This window comes from Gigantopelta aegis, unplaced genomic scaffold, assembly GCF_016097555.1.
Source record: "Gigantopelta aegis isolate Gae_Host unplaced genomic scaffold, Gae_host_genome ctg1719_pilon_pilon:::debris, whole genome shotgun sequence".
NCBI classification, from domain to species: domain Eukaryota; kingdom Metazoa; phylum Mollusca; class Gastropoda; order Neomphalida; family Peltospiridae; genus Gigantopelta; species Gigantopelta aegis.
The window spans coordinates 8,273-25,306 of NW_024532779.1; the positions used below are offsets into that span (position 1 = coordinate 8,273).

The 17,034-nt window shown below is 36.9% G+C and overlaps 2 pseudogenes; one reads left to right on the forward strand and one right to left on the reverse strand.

Moving 5' to 3' along the window:
* Positions 1-3,941: 3,941 nt before the first annotated feature.
* LOC121391099 lies at positions 3,942-5,519 on the reverse strand (annotated as a pseudogene).
* Positions 5,520-5,651: 132 nt separating this feature from the next.
* LOC121391101 lies at positions 5,652-12,699 on the forward strand (annotated as a pseudogene).
* The last annotated feature ends 4,335 nt before the right edge of the window (positions 12,700-17,034 follow it).

Sequence of the window (17,034 nt, forward strand, 5' to 3'; positions counted from 1 at the left end):
ATTGCCAATTAACACATCTATTTAGGATTCTCATAGATACAGAGCTTTACAACTACCATTAAACCTAATTATACTTACATCAGAGACAGTACGTATGCTCCTTTCATGGATTCTGATGGACGAATTAAGAATGAGCCATCTTTTCCGCGACTGTCTACCAGCAAACGTTCCGTTGCCATACGTCCAAGATTGCCATGGAACCATGGCCTGTTAGCTTCTGACATTATGATGACCAAAAAGATGCGTGTAATTCTAAGAGAGAAGGGCTCCTTGGCTTGAAAAATAAATAAAAACTAAGTTATGATTAAAGGGGGGAACTTAGGGCCAGTAATTTAAATTTAAACATGCCACGCCTTCCACGAGAATAATTAATTGACCTGTCCGAGACTCGACCAAATCAAACAATTATGACTCAAGTTTTTCTACCTTGTGAGAGCGAACACTGGCAAGAAGACAAACGCTATTTCATTCTTTTTCTCATATCAAATCACCAAATGAATTCAGAAAGCTAGTCAATGAGCATACCTCAATATTATCACAGCAAAAAGCTGACACTCAACTGGTTTTTCTTTGTCCCAGAGACTCTCCTGTCTACAAGGCCTAGCAGTATTTCTCACAGAAATTGCTACAGATGACGAGAAGAATATGTTTTTTCAGACAACTTTGCCTTTTATATGTCGAAGTGCATCATGTCTTGACGTTTCTAGTGCCAGAGGACGGGATCCCTTTTCTTCGTCAACAAGAAGGGTAGCATACCACAAGATAGTAATAATTATCCTTTTACTAATTTAGGGCTACAGTTTCTTTAGGTTGTAAACTTATTGTTTCATTAAATGCTAATGCTTTCGTATGTACATTTCTCATGTTCATCCTTTGGGAAAAGAAACAGGGGATTTAAACAATTTACCTTTCAGAGGTTCTTTTAAATTTACTTCTGGAGAGTAAGATAAAGAAATGCATACTTTTATTTAGTCTTCATTTGCTAATCATGTGTCTATGTGCTCTTATGTGTCCATTTTACTGAAGCCATTTTGTATCCATTCATTTGTATATCATCCATGTGTCCATTATACCATCTATGCGGCCATTTTGTACTTCCTTCATTCGTTTGTTTTTTTTGTGAAAGTAAATCAAGACAATCATCACAGACAGCTAAGTTACGTTGTATACTTAACTATTTTCACCGACTGTTGCTCGAGAGGAAGATGGGTGTACCAGGAATTGTTACCTTTACTAGACAAGTAGGTATAACAGAACAGCTGTGATTTATACAGTCCTTTAAGGACTACATTTAAATCTCATTGGAGCACGACATACATAGTGATTATAGTGATTTGTAAAGTAATTGAATAATTGTTAAAATTCAATAACACTCTAAATAAATTATTAATAAAATAAATGTGTCTATGACATCACTAGTGCTAAACAACAGCTGCATTTTTCATTGAATACATATCAGATTATATTACAGATCAAATTGTTTGATGTTTGACAAATAGATACAATATTTATATGTTATTATTGTATATTATTAGATGATAAATTATTGATTATTAATGGATGTGAATTATTGTATAATTTTTATTATCAGGTGGTGGACTATGATCAGATGCCATCCATACAAGACTGGAGAATGTCTGAGTATCCTTTGTGTTCTGTCTCAGTAGACAATACCAAAAGTCATCGAAGAGACTGGTAGCAGGAGTCTACAGGTTGTATATTTCGTAAATTATGTTATTTTTATATGTTTGTCCCTTTTAGGTGGATTTTGCAGCAGCTCATATTGGAGGTGGGGTTGGGTTTTGGGTGGAGGGCGTGTACAAGAGGAGATTCGTTTCTCAATATGTCCAGAGTTATTGGTCTCAATGTTAATAATGGATGCAATGGATTCTAATGAAGCAATTATAATAAATGGTTTTGAAAGATTTTCTTATTATGAAGGCTATGCTGCTACTCTGAAATATGGAGGAAATTTTGAAGACGCTTCAGAGGTATATATGTGGGTATACAAAGCCTTATCTAAATAACAATAATAAGTTTATTAACTATTCATAAAATGTGTACACAAAGCCACACCCAATAATAGTAATAGTTTATTAATTATTATTTATGTGTTTTGTGTAAATATTCAGAGAGATGTCTATGGTAATCTCAATACCAGTTTAGGGCTATTAATGCAGTCAATTTTCAAGGGAAGTTCAAACCTGAGGAACAGTACCATGAAGGAATGGTCCTCCGAGAATTAAACAAGGCATTGTTGGTTTTTTATGTAAGGATGAACGTGGAGATTTAATGATGGATCAAGTGGCTTTGCATCAAGGAGAGTATGAAGAGATGGAACCAGAGTTAAATCTGACAGAGACAGGTTCTCAGGTTACTGATCCTGATGAAGAAGAGGAGGAAGTGCACTTGATGAGTCAGGTCTGGTGGAATATGCCACTATATGTCTAGTGATATACTTACTGATGCTATGAAGGACCTATCAACCAATTAGGGACAATGGTTTGTATATATAGTACATGGGCATGGACATATCTTGTTTTCAGACAAGAAAGCGATTGAGTCCTATGCCAGTGACTTAGTCAGTGATATATTTTCTAGTGTTAAAACGTCTCTAGCACATGATCACTCACCAGCTGGTACTAATAGAACCTGAAGTACAAACACATGCTACCTCTACCTAGAATTACTTGTAAGTATTATCTCTAGTTGTGTGGTTGCTATGGTTACTACAATATATGTAGGAGGAGCCAAGTAGTCGTTCATCCAATATACTGGTCAGCCAATGTTGCCTATTGAATTTGTCGAAAGTTGTAGTAGAAGATGCTGTCCAAATCTGGTGTCAAGGAGAGTATTGAGAACCCCCATCTCCTTTGGCTATAGGGTTAGTTCAACCAACTGTCATTGATGTGCTAGCTGAAACAGTTAACTACGATGTGTTAGAAGGTATCACAATGCAAAACATCTAAAAAGACTAAAGCTGGAAAGAGCTCAACTGGATTGAGTACCAGCAGAAAGGGAGGACTCATAAAGGAGGACCTGTTCAAAAAGATCCCAAAGGCCACTCTCGGCAGCTCTCTGGTGGACGTCATTTCAAGCCAGTCTCCATGACAGATGGCTCAGATTTGTTGGATCAATGTCCCTACAGCCTCTACATCTCGGATGAGTATAGCGTGGTCTACTACTTCTACTCGAGATGATGATTCTTTACCACCATCGCCAACAGAAACTGGGACAGCTTAGCTCTCCGAATGGTTGGAACAATTGATGAGTTCAGCTCAATGTTAGCAGACATTGTTCTTAGAGATGCTATAGCTTTGGCAAAACAACCAGAGGATTTGGGACCACATTTAGATTCACATAAAGATGAGACATGTGAAGATAAAGGCTTGTCTAAGATTTGATACTTTTCTCACAGCTTACGAGAGGCTGGTTCACAGTATTCTCTGGATATTGTAAATGAAGGATTATTAACTTTTTCACCACGATGGCACAATATTCAAAAAAATGTGCTTAGACCTGTTGCTACGGGTAACTGGGGGTGTGGTGCTTTTAAAGGTGATCCACAGTTGAAGGCATACTACCAAGGGATGGCTGTCTCTTCTTGCGGTCGACAGAACTCAAATATTATCCTTTTAAAGAGAGCTAGGTGTAGGAACAAGTAAGTAAAAAACATTTTTATACACAATTTAGTAAAACTCAATCCTTTAGCTAACAGAGGTTGTAAATAAAATTACAGCTGCCTCTACCACTGTGGGACAACTGTGTTGTTCATTCTAGAACTATGTTCTAAGAGGACCACAGGAGATACAAGGGAAACACTTTTTTGATTATCTCCTCAAAAATAGTTGTACTTTTTGTTGTTTGAGAATTTTGATTTTTTTTTCTAAATAAAATTACCAAAAATGAAAAATTGCAAAACTTGACAGTAAATTATTCAATTAAGAACACATTGTGTCATTCCTTTTCCTTTTATCAGAAGGATCTCGGAAGTGTAGAAATACACACGAAAAAACAAGACCACACCCACCATCATTGAAAAAGCACTCAGATAATAAGGATAAGCGGAGTTAATAAATCTTTCATATTGAGTATGTTCGTATGGCCTCACAGATACTTGTGTAAAAACTTTGAAGATGAGTATACCAAGTCGACTGTAGTCCACCTTGAACTGGAACACACGTAAACATCAGGTAACTCAAAAATTCACATAAAATGTCCCATCTTTTGTTTTGTGAGAAAGGTACGAACAAAAGGATCAATTCGAAAAAATTCTAGCTGTACGTCAGAACCCTTATAAGGGATCCACTTATCATCGACTTAGTTCTTCAATCTCAATAAAGTAGTAGACAATATCTCGAACAGTGTAAGACGAAGGTGGTTCCTCTTCTCCGTCTCTGTGATGACGTAACCTTTCCACTTCGGAGGACACCCTTCTCTTTAAAGACCCACTCAGAAAGGGACCTGCCCATGGCTTCATTCCCACTCTGAGCATATCCTTTGGAACCAGTAAGGGATTTTTGAACTGGGGCTGCAAAATAATTCATTGCTAAAAAAGTCTATGGAACCACAGAATACAACACGTGCATTATTTCTAGCTTGAAGACCAGCAATTAACAAGGTACTTTTACCAACAGCATGAGGATATTCTGTAATCTCTCGAGAAGGGGCTATATGAATAGGATGTAGTGTATCCATTCATTATTTCTAGGACTAAGGGATTGTCTGTATCAGCTATGAGACCCAGCCCACGGTATAATATTGGATTGGTGTTACTACAACAATAAGATGTGAATTAATAATGTTGGATTTATCTACTACTAAACGAGTGTGGTCTCCCTGGTCGTTATGTCGTAATTAAGATGATCAATGACAGCTGTTTCTCGTTCATCGGGTTCAATGCCGATTTCTATTGCAAAATCCCTCAAGATATCACCAACTTGTGAGCTAGCAGCTACTAAAATATTGCCTCCCTGGTCTACAAATCCAGTTAGTGATGGTACATCAAGGTTCCTCCGAACTCTTCGATGATGGTGCAAATATGATCAAATGATCATATAAGTATTCCCACTATTTGGAAAGAGCAAGGCTTGAATCATCAGCCATCTTGAAAACCAATTGAAAACCCTCTAGAAGTCAGATCGTCAAAAAAATATTGAATGTCTGTCTTTAATGAAAAGGTTTTCTAAAAGGGACTAAAGTTTCTTGCCACTTTTAGTGGCCACGGACATGGAAACGACAGCCATTATGACTGCAACCATTTGAACAGCGCCATTTTTCTTATTGTTGGACAACTTGTACATGAGGGTGGTAGTAGGTGTAACTGAACATGCGCACAATAACCAAACTCCTCGTGACATACCATATTGGGTTATAAAAGGAAATGATGTATGGTTAATCAGCAAATGGGTATTATAAGGCGAGCAGTTACGGCAACAAAAAGCAGAAGGCCTTGTGGGCTAAAAGAGGTGGTGAGAAATACCGAAGAGAAGTAATCTGCTGCCTGTCTCAGTCCACATTGTCACCAGAAGCGCGAAATATAGTTTAATATTGATGAATTAGCAAACTACAGAAAAGATTCGAATAGTGGTGTATTGAAAAGAAAGGTAGGTGAGGACTTAATTCTCAGTCTTCGATTTGAAGAAGACAAGATGGCGTCACACACATAGAATCATCGGCACCTTTACGATCTGTAAAAACGAGTTCAGTTTGGCATTACTTTTTCCTGAAGAAATAGTAAGTTGTTGTATATGAACAAAGCCATTTAAGAAGAGACATCAATTAAAAAACTAAACTTTATCATTTGTAATCATATATGATAAAAACACTGCAGATACATAATTACAATCCACTATTTATACAGAAAACGAATGTCAGTCACAGTCCCGGATGGAAATCAGTATCCATACACTATGGAAGGGGGGCGACCAAAATTAGGAGGGCTAATGGACCCTCGTCAGGGAGTAGTAGTAGACCGACTCTCGGATGTCAGACCTGTGCTGGAAATATGACCACCTGTCCAGGACACTTGGGCATATTGATCTTGCAAAACAGTTTTTCATGTTTGTTTCATGACAAAAGTTTTGAAATTAATGCGATGTGTATGTTTTTATTGTTCACGCCTACTTATTGACCCCGGTAGGTTTGTGATCACATGACCATCATATGATAATCATGCTACATGCATTTATATGACATGAATTACAGTGACATGAGATTAGTATTTTAAAAGTGGTAAATGTATATAGCATGTGGGTGTTATATTAAGATCCATTTCACTTCTGTATTAGATATAATACATTATCTAAATGGTATTGTAATCACATGTTTCATCTAATAATGTAGGATGATGAGAAAGTGAAGGAGATATTGACAAAGACAAGAATGTTTCCTCATAAAAGACTTCAGTACATATATACGTTAGCTAAAGTGAAAAAAGTATGTGATGGAGGAGATGTGGTAGACAAAAAGTTTGATACAACAGTTACTGAAGAGGAACCAAATTGGGTAACTAATAAATTACTTAATTATAATAATTATTAATTAACAAGTGAGTATTGCTATTTTGTAAACAGAGTCGTGGTGGGTGTGGTCGTTTTCAACCAAAACTTCGCAAAACTGGACTGGAGATTACAGCAGAATGGAAAGAAGTCAATGAAGACTCACAAGAGAGAAAACTTGTTGTGTCTGAGAAAGGGTACTAGAGATTTTCAAGAAACATGTCAAATGAAAGACTGTCGTATACTTGGGATGGATCCTGTCTTTGCCCGTCCTGATTTTATGATAGTGACGTGTTACCTGTTCCACCATTACCAGTCCGACCAGCTGTAGTCATGCAGGGGTCAATGCGTAATAATGTGGGTGAAGATTCTATTTGTATTGTGTACTTTATCTTTTGTGCTATACTTTAGGACGACTTGACACATAAATTGGCAGACATTGTTAAGGCCAACGAGCAGCTGAAGAGAAATGAAATAAATGGTGCTGCTTCACACATCATTGAAGAGGACATAAAAATGCTACAATTTCATGTGGCAACATTAGTTGATAATGAGTTACCAGGCATGCCAAAGGTATGTAAATTCCTTTAATAGGTTTTGTACAACAATAATACAAATTTATTTTATATATTAGGCTGTTCAACGAGGTGGACGACACTTTGAAATCAATCAAAACAACGTCTTAAAAGCAAAGAAGGTAGTATCCGTGGTAACCTTATGAGGGGAAAACGAGTGGATTTCTCAGCTCGAGCTGTATTACTCCTGATTCTAATCTAAGTATTGATCAAGTGGGTGTTCCACGTACTATTGCACAGAATTTGACATTTCCTGAACTTGTTACCCCTTTCAATATTGACAGGTAAAACATGTGATAAGACATGTGATATCATGTGATTATCATGTGTTGCGTGCTGTTTGTTAGGATGCAGGAGTTGGTAGCTAGAGGTCATAATCAGTATCCAGGTGCAAAGTACATCATACGAGAGAATGGAGAGAGAATAGATCTTCGTTATCATCCAAAACCAAGTGACTTACATTTACAATTCGGCTACAAAGTAAGCTGGCTAGTACAGACAAGTATATGTATCCTTCTCTTTGTCTCTCTGTTAGGTGGAACGTCACATTGTTGATGATGATTTGGTAATATTTAATCGTCAACCTACTTTACATAAGATGTCTATGATGGGACATAGAGTTAAAAATATACCTTGGTCTACCTTTAGACTTAATTTAAGGTAAATTAATAACTCAGATATCTTATAATGCTGGTATCGTTTTCTGTAGTGTGAGCCACACCCTTATAATGCCGATTTTGATGGTGATGAAATGAATCTTCACGTCCCCCAGAGTATGGAAACACGAGCAGAGATTCAGGAATTAATGATGGTCCATCGTAATATTCTCACACCGCAGTCAAATCGTCCAGGTTCATGGGAATTGTTCAAGATTCTATGAGGCTGCCACAAAGTTCACCAAAGAGATGGTTTTCCTTGAGAAAGTAAGTTATTATAGTAAGTGTATCTATTTATTATAAAGCACACTAGGACGGTCTCATGATGAAATCTTTTGATGTGGTTGCCAAACATGGGGATGGAAAAAATGCCTCAACCTGCTATATTTAAAACCCAAACCAATCTGGACTGGGAAACAGCTGTTCTCTCTTATTATCCCTGTAACGTGAATCTCATCAAGACTCACTCCACCCATCCAGATGACGAAGATAGTGGTCCTACAAATGGATCTCTCCTGGTGATACAAAGGTCAGTTTAGAGTTTAAGGGAAATTAAGAGAAAGATGGTAGATGGCAAATCTTATATGTTTTGTGTTTTCTAGGTTCTAGTTGAACATGAGAATTGTTGTCCGGGCATTTTACCAAGGATACATGGGTAACAAAGTGTGTTCTGATGCACTGTGGGATGTATGGAGTTGGTGGTAACGATGTGGCCCGAGAGTTCTATGGCAATATCCAAACTGTTGTTAATAATTTCCTCATGGTTAGAGGGGTCACAGTATTGGTATGGAGATACTATTGCTGATAACTGACGTATAATGATATACAGAAGCAATCAGAGCAGCTAAGGTAGGATGTGGTACCACCTGTACAACTACTTACTACTACTACTACTTGTATAGTAATAGTATATCTATAATATGGTATGTTTTCTTTTAAGAATGATGTTGGTAGAAGTTATCAAGAAGGCACACAATAACGAACTAAAACCACTCCTGGAAATACTCTTGCGTCAAACTTTGAGAACCAAGTCAATCGATATACTCAATGAAGCTTCGTGACAAGATGGTAGTTCAGCACAAACGTAGTCTCTCTGACGTTTAACAATTACAGAGAATTGTGGTTACTCTGGATCCAAGGGTGCCAGATTAAATATTTCACAGGTAAAGGGTCTGGCATCATTTGTGGGGGTCTAGGTTAAATTCACCTAAATAGGTTATTGAGTGTGTGGGTCAACAAAATGTGGAAGGAAAACGAATTCCCTTTGGTTTCCGTCACCGGACCCTCCCACATTTATCAAAGATGACTATGGGCCTGAAAGTAAAGGATTTGTGGAAAACTCATATCTGCTGGTCTGAACACCGAATGAATTCTTCTTTCATGCTATGGAGGGAGAGGAAAGGTCTCATTGATACTGCAGTAAAGAATCAGAGACAGGGAGGATGTGATAGTCTTGTAAACGTTCGCACAAGTGTGTAGTAAGTGGTTAAGTGTGATGTGTTATATAGCTGTCTCTATTATAGTTAATAATTACATCATAGGAATGATTCAGGTGATTTGTCATGCCACTTCTATCCTCTCAGGTTATATTCAGCGCCGTCTATAAAGGCTATGGAAGGGACTTATTGGCACATTATTATGGCACTGTGAGAACTCTAACTCTCAAATTGATCGCAGCTGTGTTATGGAGAGGATGGTATGGATATGGGGCATGTGGATGGAATTCCACAATTACACCAACCTATTAAACATTCTAATACTGGCCTTTAAAGAGAAGATTTTATTTTGACTGTACCAATCAGAGGTAAGTGTTCTTATAGGTAGTGAATGTTTCAATATTTTCTCCCTTTATAGACACAATTACGACATTGTCTGAAAGAGGAGGTTGTCCGTGATTTATGAAAATTACTAATGCTCAATCTAAAATGGAAGAAGAGTATTCAACAACTCAAGGAAGATCGTGAGACCTTACGATCCCATTTTTTCCTACAGCAACAGCAAGGTATAATATAGTATTCTCTATAGAAAAGTATGGTCCAGATGAAATAAATAGAATATTGTGCTCTTTGATATATTCTTTATAATGATAGGTTTGCTTTCTGTAAAATATAACTCGATTAATATGGGATGCACAGAAAATTTTTCCATGTTTGACACTCGGGCTCCTGTTGATCTTCATCCTTGAAAGTATAATTGAGGGCTATGTGATTGTTGTGACAAACATATGTACATTCATATGATGTGTTGTAGGTGTTCAAGATCTAAGTAAAAAGCTTCGATCAGTCTTGTAAAGGAGCATGATTCCTTTATCAAAACCGGGCGCAATTAAGGCTAAACTTCTTGTCTCTATTTTCTCTTCGGCTCTAACTTTATGGTCTAAAAGAATGGCCAGAAGAGCCCAACTTTCCTTGGAATTGCCTTCTGTTTCTGAATGGGTAGCCTAGGTGAAATAGAGTGACTCCAGTTTCAACGACCTCCACCCTGGTCCTGTCCGCAGCACGAAATGTACTAGGGTGATTCTCCCTCCCCTCTGGGCATGTTTTGCAAGTCAGGTCAATTGTGATAGTCGCCACCCACACAGATGGGGACCCCTTGAATACATTTCATTATGCTGGGATTATTTTGCAGCTAAAATTGTCCACAACCTTGGTTGTGGCTCGCGCTCCAAGAGAGATTATCAATTTCCATAAGAAACCAAAGACTCCGTCTCTTACTGTCTTTTTCTTATCTTGGGACCAAGCTTCAAACAAGATGCTGAAAAATAGCAAAGTGGTCTCATACACTATATACGTGATTATCATGTGATAAGTTTAGTCCTATTTACACATGTGATTGTAGCATTGTTATAAATGTGATATCATTAGTGTATCATGTCGTATTATGTAGTTGTTTTATCATCGTTGGTATGTGTAGTTTACCATTTAGGAATTGTAGCAGGTGTTATCATGTGATTTTGTAGTCCTATCATGTGATTTGGCTGTGATGCTCAGTTAGAAACTATGATTGAAGTATGATCAAGGTTATGATTTTCATTATTATCCTGAAGCCAATTTTATTTCTACAATCATGATGTATTGTACTTAGATTCTCTAGGATGTTTCTCTGGTCATATTGAGCATACACTACTCTCCACAAAGTTGACCGCTAATACGGCCCATTTTTTATGATCCGGAGGATCCACAAAACCCAGTCATTGGGAAGATCAAGAGTTTTAGAAGGGCAGTTTTAATATGAATTGCACCGAAATTTGACTTTCCAAACAAGAATATCACCATGGTATACTATCGACTTTGACACTTGACAGAAAGAGAATGACGAATAAAAAAAACGACTATGGAACAAATTGCGATAACATCAGTTGCAACATTTGGTGATGATCTTTCACTGTATTTTTAATGAGTGCCAAGGCTGAGAAAAAAAATTAGTAATTTCATCTCGTAGACGTTAATGAACAGCGAGACCGAGAAATATCAATCTGAGGTGGCGTGTGACGAATCTTATTAGTCATATGACATGTCTTTTGTAGGCAGATGATGGGCACTTGATAACCTTGGAGGATGAAACTTCTTGCTGGCTGTCTGAAGGTAATCTAATCTGTCTGAACATGACGCTTAAGGCATTGAGCAATATCAAAAGTATATTTTCAAAAAGAAACAATGTCACTTCGTTTACATTATGTCATACGTGATAGTATGTCATTTATCTCCACTAAGACCACAAAAGAACTATTATGTTATAAGATGAACAGGTGAATTCAACTTTCAAGATGGGCATTTTGAGACATTGAGTTTAACCTTCTAAGTGTTTTAAGTGAATCCTTCTTGTATTCAGTGAGGAGCAAGACTTGTCTAATCACATTTATGAAATTTTTCAGGTTAGTCGTTACTGTCATGAAAAGGTGAATTGACAAAGGAGGCTAGTCAAGATGTGATATTTGGAGAATCGACCTGGTGTTTAACCTTTATGTTGTTTGCGGTATTGAACTGTTTGTACGAGCCTTGAAAGGACGGACCTCTGCAGTGATCTCATTCGATGGAAATAATTTCGTAGGTCATAGTACTTGCTCTGTATTTGTGAATGGCATGACCTGTCGTGGTCACTTATGGTGGGCACCATGCCATGGTGTCAATAGACAAGAGTGGGAGCACTGCTAGGTTGTTGTTTCCTTTGTGAGGTATTGAAGGCTGGTCGTAAAGCTTGGAAGTTAACGATAGAGTTATGTTCCTCTCACTTCTTAGTTTTATGTCTAATTATCGCATGCTGCTCATGCTGATTACAAAAAGGATAGGTGATGACCGTGCGAGGTCACTTACGGCATGTTACAGTCACTGCCAAAAGGAGAAGAAGTTGGATTCGAATTGATGCTAGATGTTCCTTTGAGGGTAAACTGTAAAGTGATGACCGATGGAAATATCGACAACAGTTTTGTATCCTTGATTGCTCTAGGACTAATTTTTGATAGAATGCACGCTGCCTCAATGCTGAGGTTGACAACCATTGAGAGTGAGTGAGCTACTCCAACTTACTGCTATGGATCAGCTGCCAAAAAGGGACGTGAAAAGGCAGGCATTCGGATTTGATTCTGCATGCCATGAAAATGCAAGTCAGTAATGGAAATATCGAACAACAGCTTGTATCATGATGAAGGGTTCAGTTTCCATATGTACAGCTGGTGGTGAAAACGCTGATATGCACATAGGCAGAGTGGAGCTCACTCCAATTTATAACTGATGGAGCAGGGATCAGGTGGTATGACACAAGAATGGGTGCACACTTTTCCAGCTGTCAATTTCACCGGTTATTCATTCAAGCCCGGGTGGTGCTGCACAGCATCGCCATTTAATACATGGAGGTGTGATACTCACCTGTAGTCATCCCTATGACGGCATCTCCACGGGGTCCACCCAGTCCAATTATAGTCAGAATCTGGGAGATATCCCAGACTCACCAAGGACTACTCCATTCTAACAGGGATTAAGTATTCCAGATATCTAGCTTCTCCAGCTAGTCTTCATACAGTCCAGCTAGCCCTCCTATAGCCCTGCTTGTGACTTTTAGCTATATAGTCCGGCGAGTCCATCATAACTCCCATCTTCACACTGTCATATTCCACCTACATCACCACAGCTTATGCCCAACAACACCAAGTTTATAGTCCTTCATCACCAAGCTATGCCCCTCAAGCCCATCTTACTCAACCATCTGCTCCAAGTTACAGCCCCATTTCTCCAAGCTATAGCCCCTCGTCACCAAGTTATAGTCGCTTTCCCTCCCGAGCTATAGCCCTTCGAGTCCTTCATACTCACGTCATCTTCTCGCCAGCGTTTAGCCTTCGCGTCACACCATTGGATTCATCACCATCGTCTCCAAGTTATAGTCCTTCGTCACCACTCCTATTGCCGTCCTCAAGTCCTCGGTCCAGTCCACAAGCCAATACTTAGCCCACGGCATCCAAATCAATCAATACTCGGCCCCCGAGTCCACATTATTCACCCTCGAGTCTCCGTCATTATCACCCTCGAGTCCAACCAGTATTCACCCTCGAGTGCCACAGTACTCTCCCTCAAGCCCAAAGTATTCTCCCTAAGGCAAGTCCAAAGTCATTCTCCCTCAAGTCCCAAATACTCCGTCTTCTCCCCCTATGTACACCTTAGCTCGCCAAAGTACAGCCCCATCATCGCCCTCGTAGTAACACCCAGTTCACTCCAGTTATACTCCAACATCTCCTCAGTATACTCTAGTTCACCTCAGTACAATCCTAGTGATGGTCCATAGTGAAACTATTCCCTTCACGCCCTACTTCTAGTATGACACCAGACTTCTCATACTCTCCCCTTCGCAACCACCCAACTTCGCCCATAGTCCCAAAACCCCTGAGAGTGAAGATGAGTCAGATAAAGACTGTGTCAGAAAGACACAGTGACTTTTTTGTTCCATATAATAATGTCTTTTAAGTCATTTTGTTTGTTTTTTTGTATTGGTTTATTGTTCTCTCTAATCACTCGAGTCATTTATTTGCGTACATGCAAAGAATTGTGTTTATTATTATAGATATTATATTTTTATTGTAAACAGTTGTTTTATAAAGCAATATTTGTTTTTGAAACTTGTAAACAGTTGTTTTATGTAAAACAAATATTTGTTTATAGCTCCGTCAACAATAAAAATAGAGAGACCTCTATCATGCAAATAAATTAATATTATAACTATCAATGGTTATTTTTTATATTATAATAATAAAAAGTAAAATAACTAAAAGATAGTATATTCAATATTTTAGTGTGAGAGTACCTTATGATAACTATAATATTGGTCCCCGTTAGTAATGTTTGTGTTTGATACTATACTCACTGTATTTTATCACGTTCTGCTGATACTTTAGTTTGATTTTGCTCCCAATCAATAGTAATCCTGATGAGACGACAAAATATATTTACTTCGTCTTTGTTTACAATAACCTTTTCGTTGTATTGTTGGAATTTTTTAATTATTTCTTCACATCCTAATTCCCCTCTAAGGTATTTCTGGCGGATATGACCAAGACAGTATCGACATGAGTCTTATACTGGATGGCTAATTCAAGAGCTCTAAGTGTAGAGTACAAAGAATTAAGTAAATAGCACGAGTGGAGATCAGAAGATACCTTTCCCATTGAATAACTGGATATTTATTTCAATAGCTCTGCAAAACCAATCCAGACTGTGATGTATATGGTCTCTGCGATATGAGGTTGGGCCGATGACAAAACCAATGCCAGCTCAGCATTTACGAACTTCAGTATTGTGTAGACTTTGAATATCAATCAAATAACGAACTTTGTCCATCTATAAAGAAAATAAAACTTGTTCACTCAAAAGTGGTAGTAAGTGTGGTATCAAAGTGTAGTAGATATTATAATCCCACTTATCATTGGGATTATAATATATCAGTAGTACTACGATAGTTATGGAATACTACCATTTATAATATGTGTAGTAAACAAAAAAAAAAAATCCTATTTTAAGTATTATAATCTTGAACGAAAAAAAAAAAAAAAAAAAAAAAAAAACAAAAAAAAAAAAACAAAAAACAAATTAAAAGAAAAAAAAAAAAAAAAAAAAAAAAAAAAAAAAAAAAAAAAAAAAAAAAAAAAAAAAAAAAAAAAAATATGTGTAAATTTATTAAAAAAAAAAAAGGGAAAAAAAAAAAAAAAAAAAAAAAAAAAAAAAAAAAAAAAAAAAAAAAAAAAAAAAAAAAAAAAAAAAAAAAAAAAAAAAAAAAAAAAAAAAAGGATTTTAGAATAAAATAAAAAAAAAACTTTGGTAACTAAGCTTCCTCATCAATTGCCTGAGTATGGCAGCTTTTATAGCTGTTGATATGCTCTGATCTCTTGTAAGCCTACCTGCTAAACAAGCCACAATGCGCGATTCTATGAGGTATACACATCACATCCATGGACCATAATGTCCATTCCATCTATCTATTCAGTCCAATCAGATTTAAAAACCAATCTTTTGCAAGGTACCTTTGGCAACTCGGCACAACTTACAGTGTTAGCCCATTGATGTGCAAGGAACTTTGAATGAAGGCCATCAGGAAAGGGAGATAAACTCTAGAAATTCCTCAATATGACAATACATACCATGACTGAGGTGCTATGTGTACCGTAGCCATAATTATAGCACAATTCAATGACGAAGGGTCACCTGACTTCCCAAAAATGTCAATTGGGATTCTTTGAATACCCACTGATAGATAATTTTAATTAAACCACACCCCTTTTAATAACACTATCCTAACCTTTTTTACTTGCCCCAGTGGTTAATGGTTAAAAGGTATTGATCTGTGAAATACAATGGTGGATGAACCCAAACTATGAGGGAACGGTAACCTGCTTCTACTTAGATATTGTATTGATCCATTCCATGTGAATGATGTCACCGATAGAACCTAAATGAATATTATAATTAATGAAAAGCTAACTGATAAATAATTAGTATTTGAGTTAATAGATAATTATTTATTTTAGGGTGTGGTATTTATAGTTATTAACCTATTGCAGTAGGTGTGGGTCCTGCTGTTTCTATCTCTTGCTTTGTACCCACTACAGGTCATGGTTCTTACTTCTAGGAAATGCCAAGGTCTTTGAGCTCCCAGATCGACTCAAATGTAATTGATCCACTTACAAGTTTATGAATGTAGGACTAACTAAGTTCACGCGGACTAGGAGTGAAAGGGAAGGTACCCCACTCAGAAGCATCAAAGAAATAGATGCCTACAAAACTGAAAACAATTAACATTTATTCTATACCACATGTCTGTGCTATTACTAATAGGAATGTTAAATATATATATAAACAACCACAATAATATAATATAATAAAATATAATATAATATAATTAATAAAATCTAAATAATATAATATATATACTATATCCTAATACAAACATATACTAATAAATGTACACAAACTGGTAGTATACTACAGTAGCTAGCTAGTCATAAATCATAAAAGTTGAGTACATATATATGTGTATTTCCTTGGCAGACATTGAATATGATAGATCTTCCTTTACACTTGTTCTATTTACTATAAAAGTTTGTATGATGTATAACTACTGTACGTTTAGGATCTCTCTTGTCTCTAATGGCAATTGTATCGTTGGAAATAGCTACAGCTCTGGTGTGATTAAGAGTGTCTGTGTGAGTGCTGGGTGCTTGATTGTGCATACTGTACGACCCTGATGTCATATGATGTGAATATTACATCATTATTTTAGTACCTTCATATGATATGATTTGACTCCAATAAAACTTTCCACAAGCATGAAAAACATAGACATGTATGTGTGTAATAAATGATATATGTACTATAATAACCTTTTCTGCTGTTTAATAAGACTGGACTGCTCCACTTTTGAGATCAAAAAATAACTGGTGTAGTCAATTACGTTCCCGAAAAGTGATGAGTGGAATAAGAGGGTGGTTGTTGGACTTCCATAAATGGTTATAATAAGAGTTTATTTACATAGAGGGGGTGCAGATAAGGGTCATGTGGTCTGGCAGTCCACCCACTCTTGTTAGTAATACCAAACTTATAACATATTACAATAACGTTATTATGAATATTTATATTATAAACACAGGTGTAGTGGTATGTGCTCAAATATTATATTCATTAGTTGATAGCAGATGATTGAATGGACTCTTCATGAATATAGAACTAGTTTCCTGTTAACTGATGATTGTAAATATTGTTTCTCTAATTCCTATTTACCTATAGATAAAACATTGTGTAGATGTTGTCCAATAAAGGTGATCCC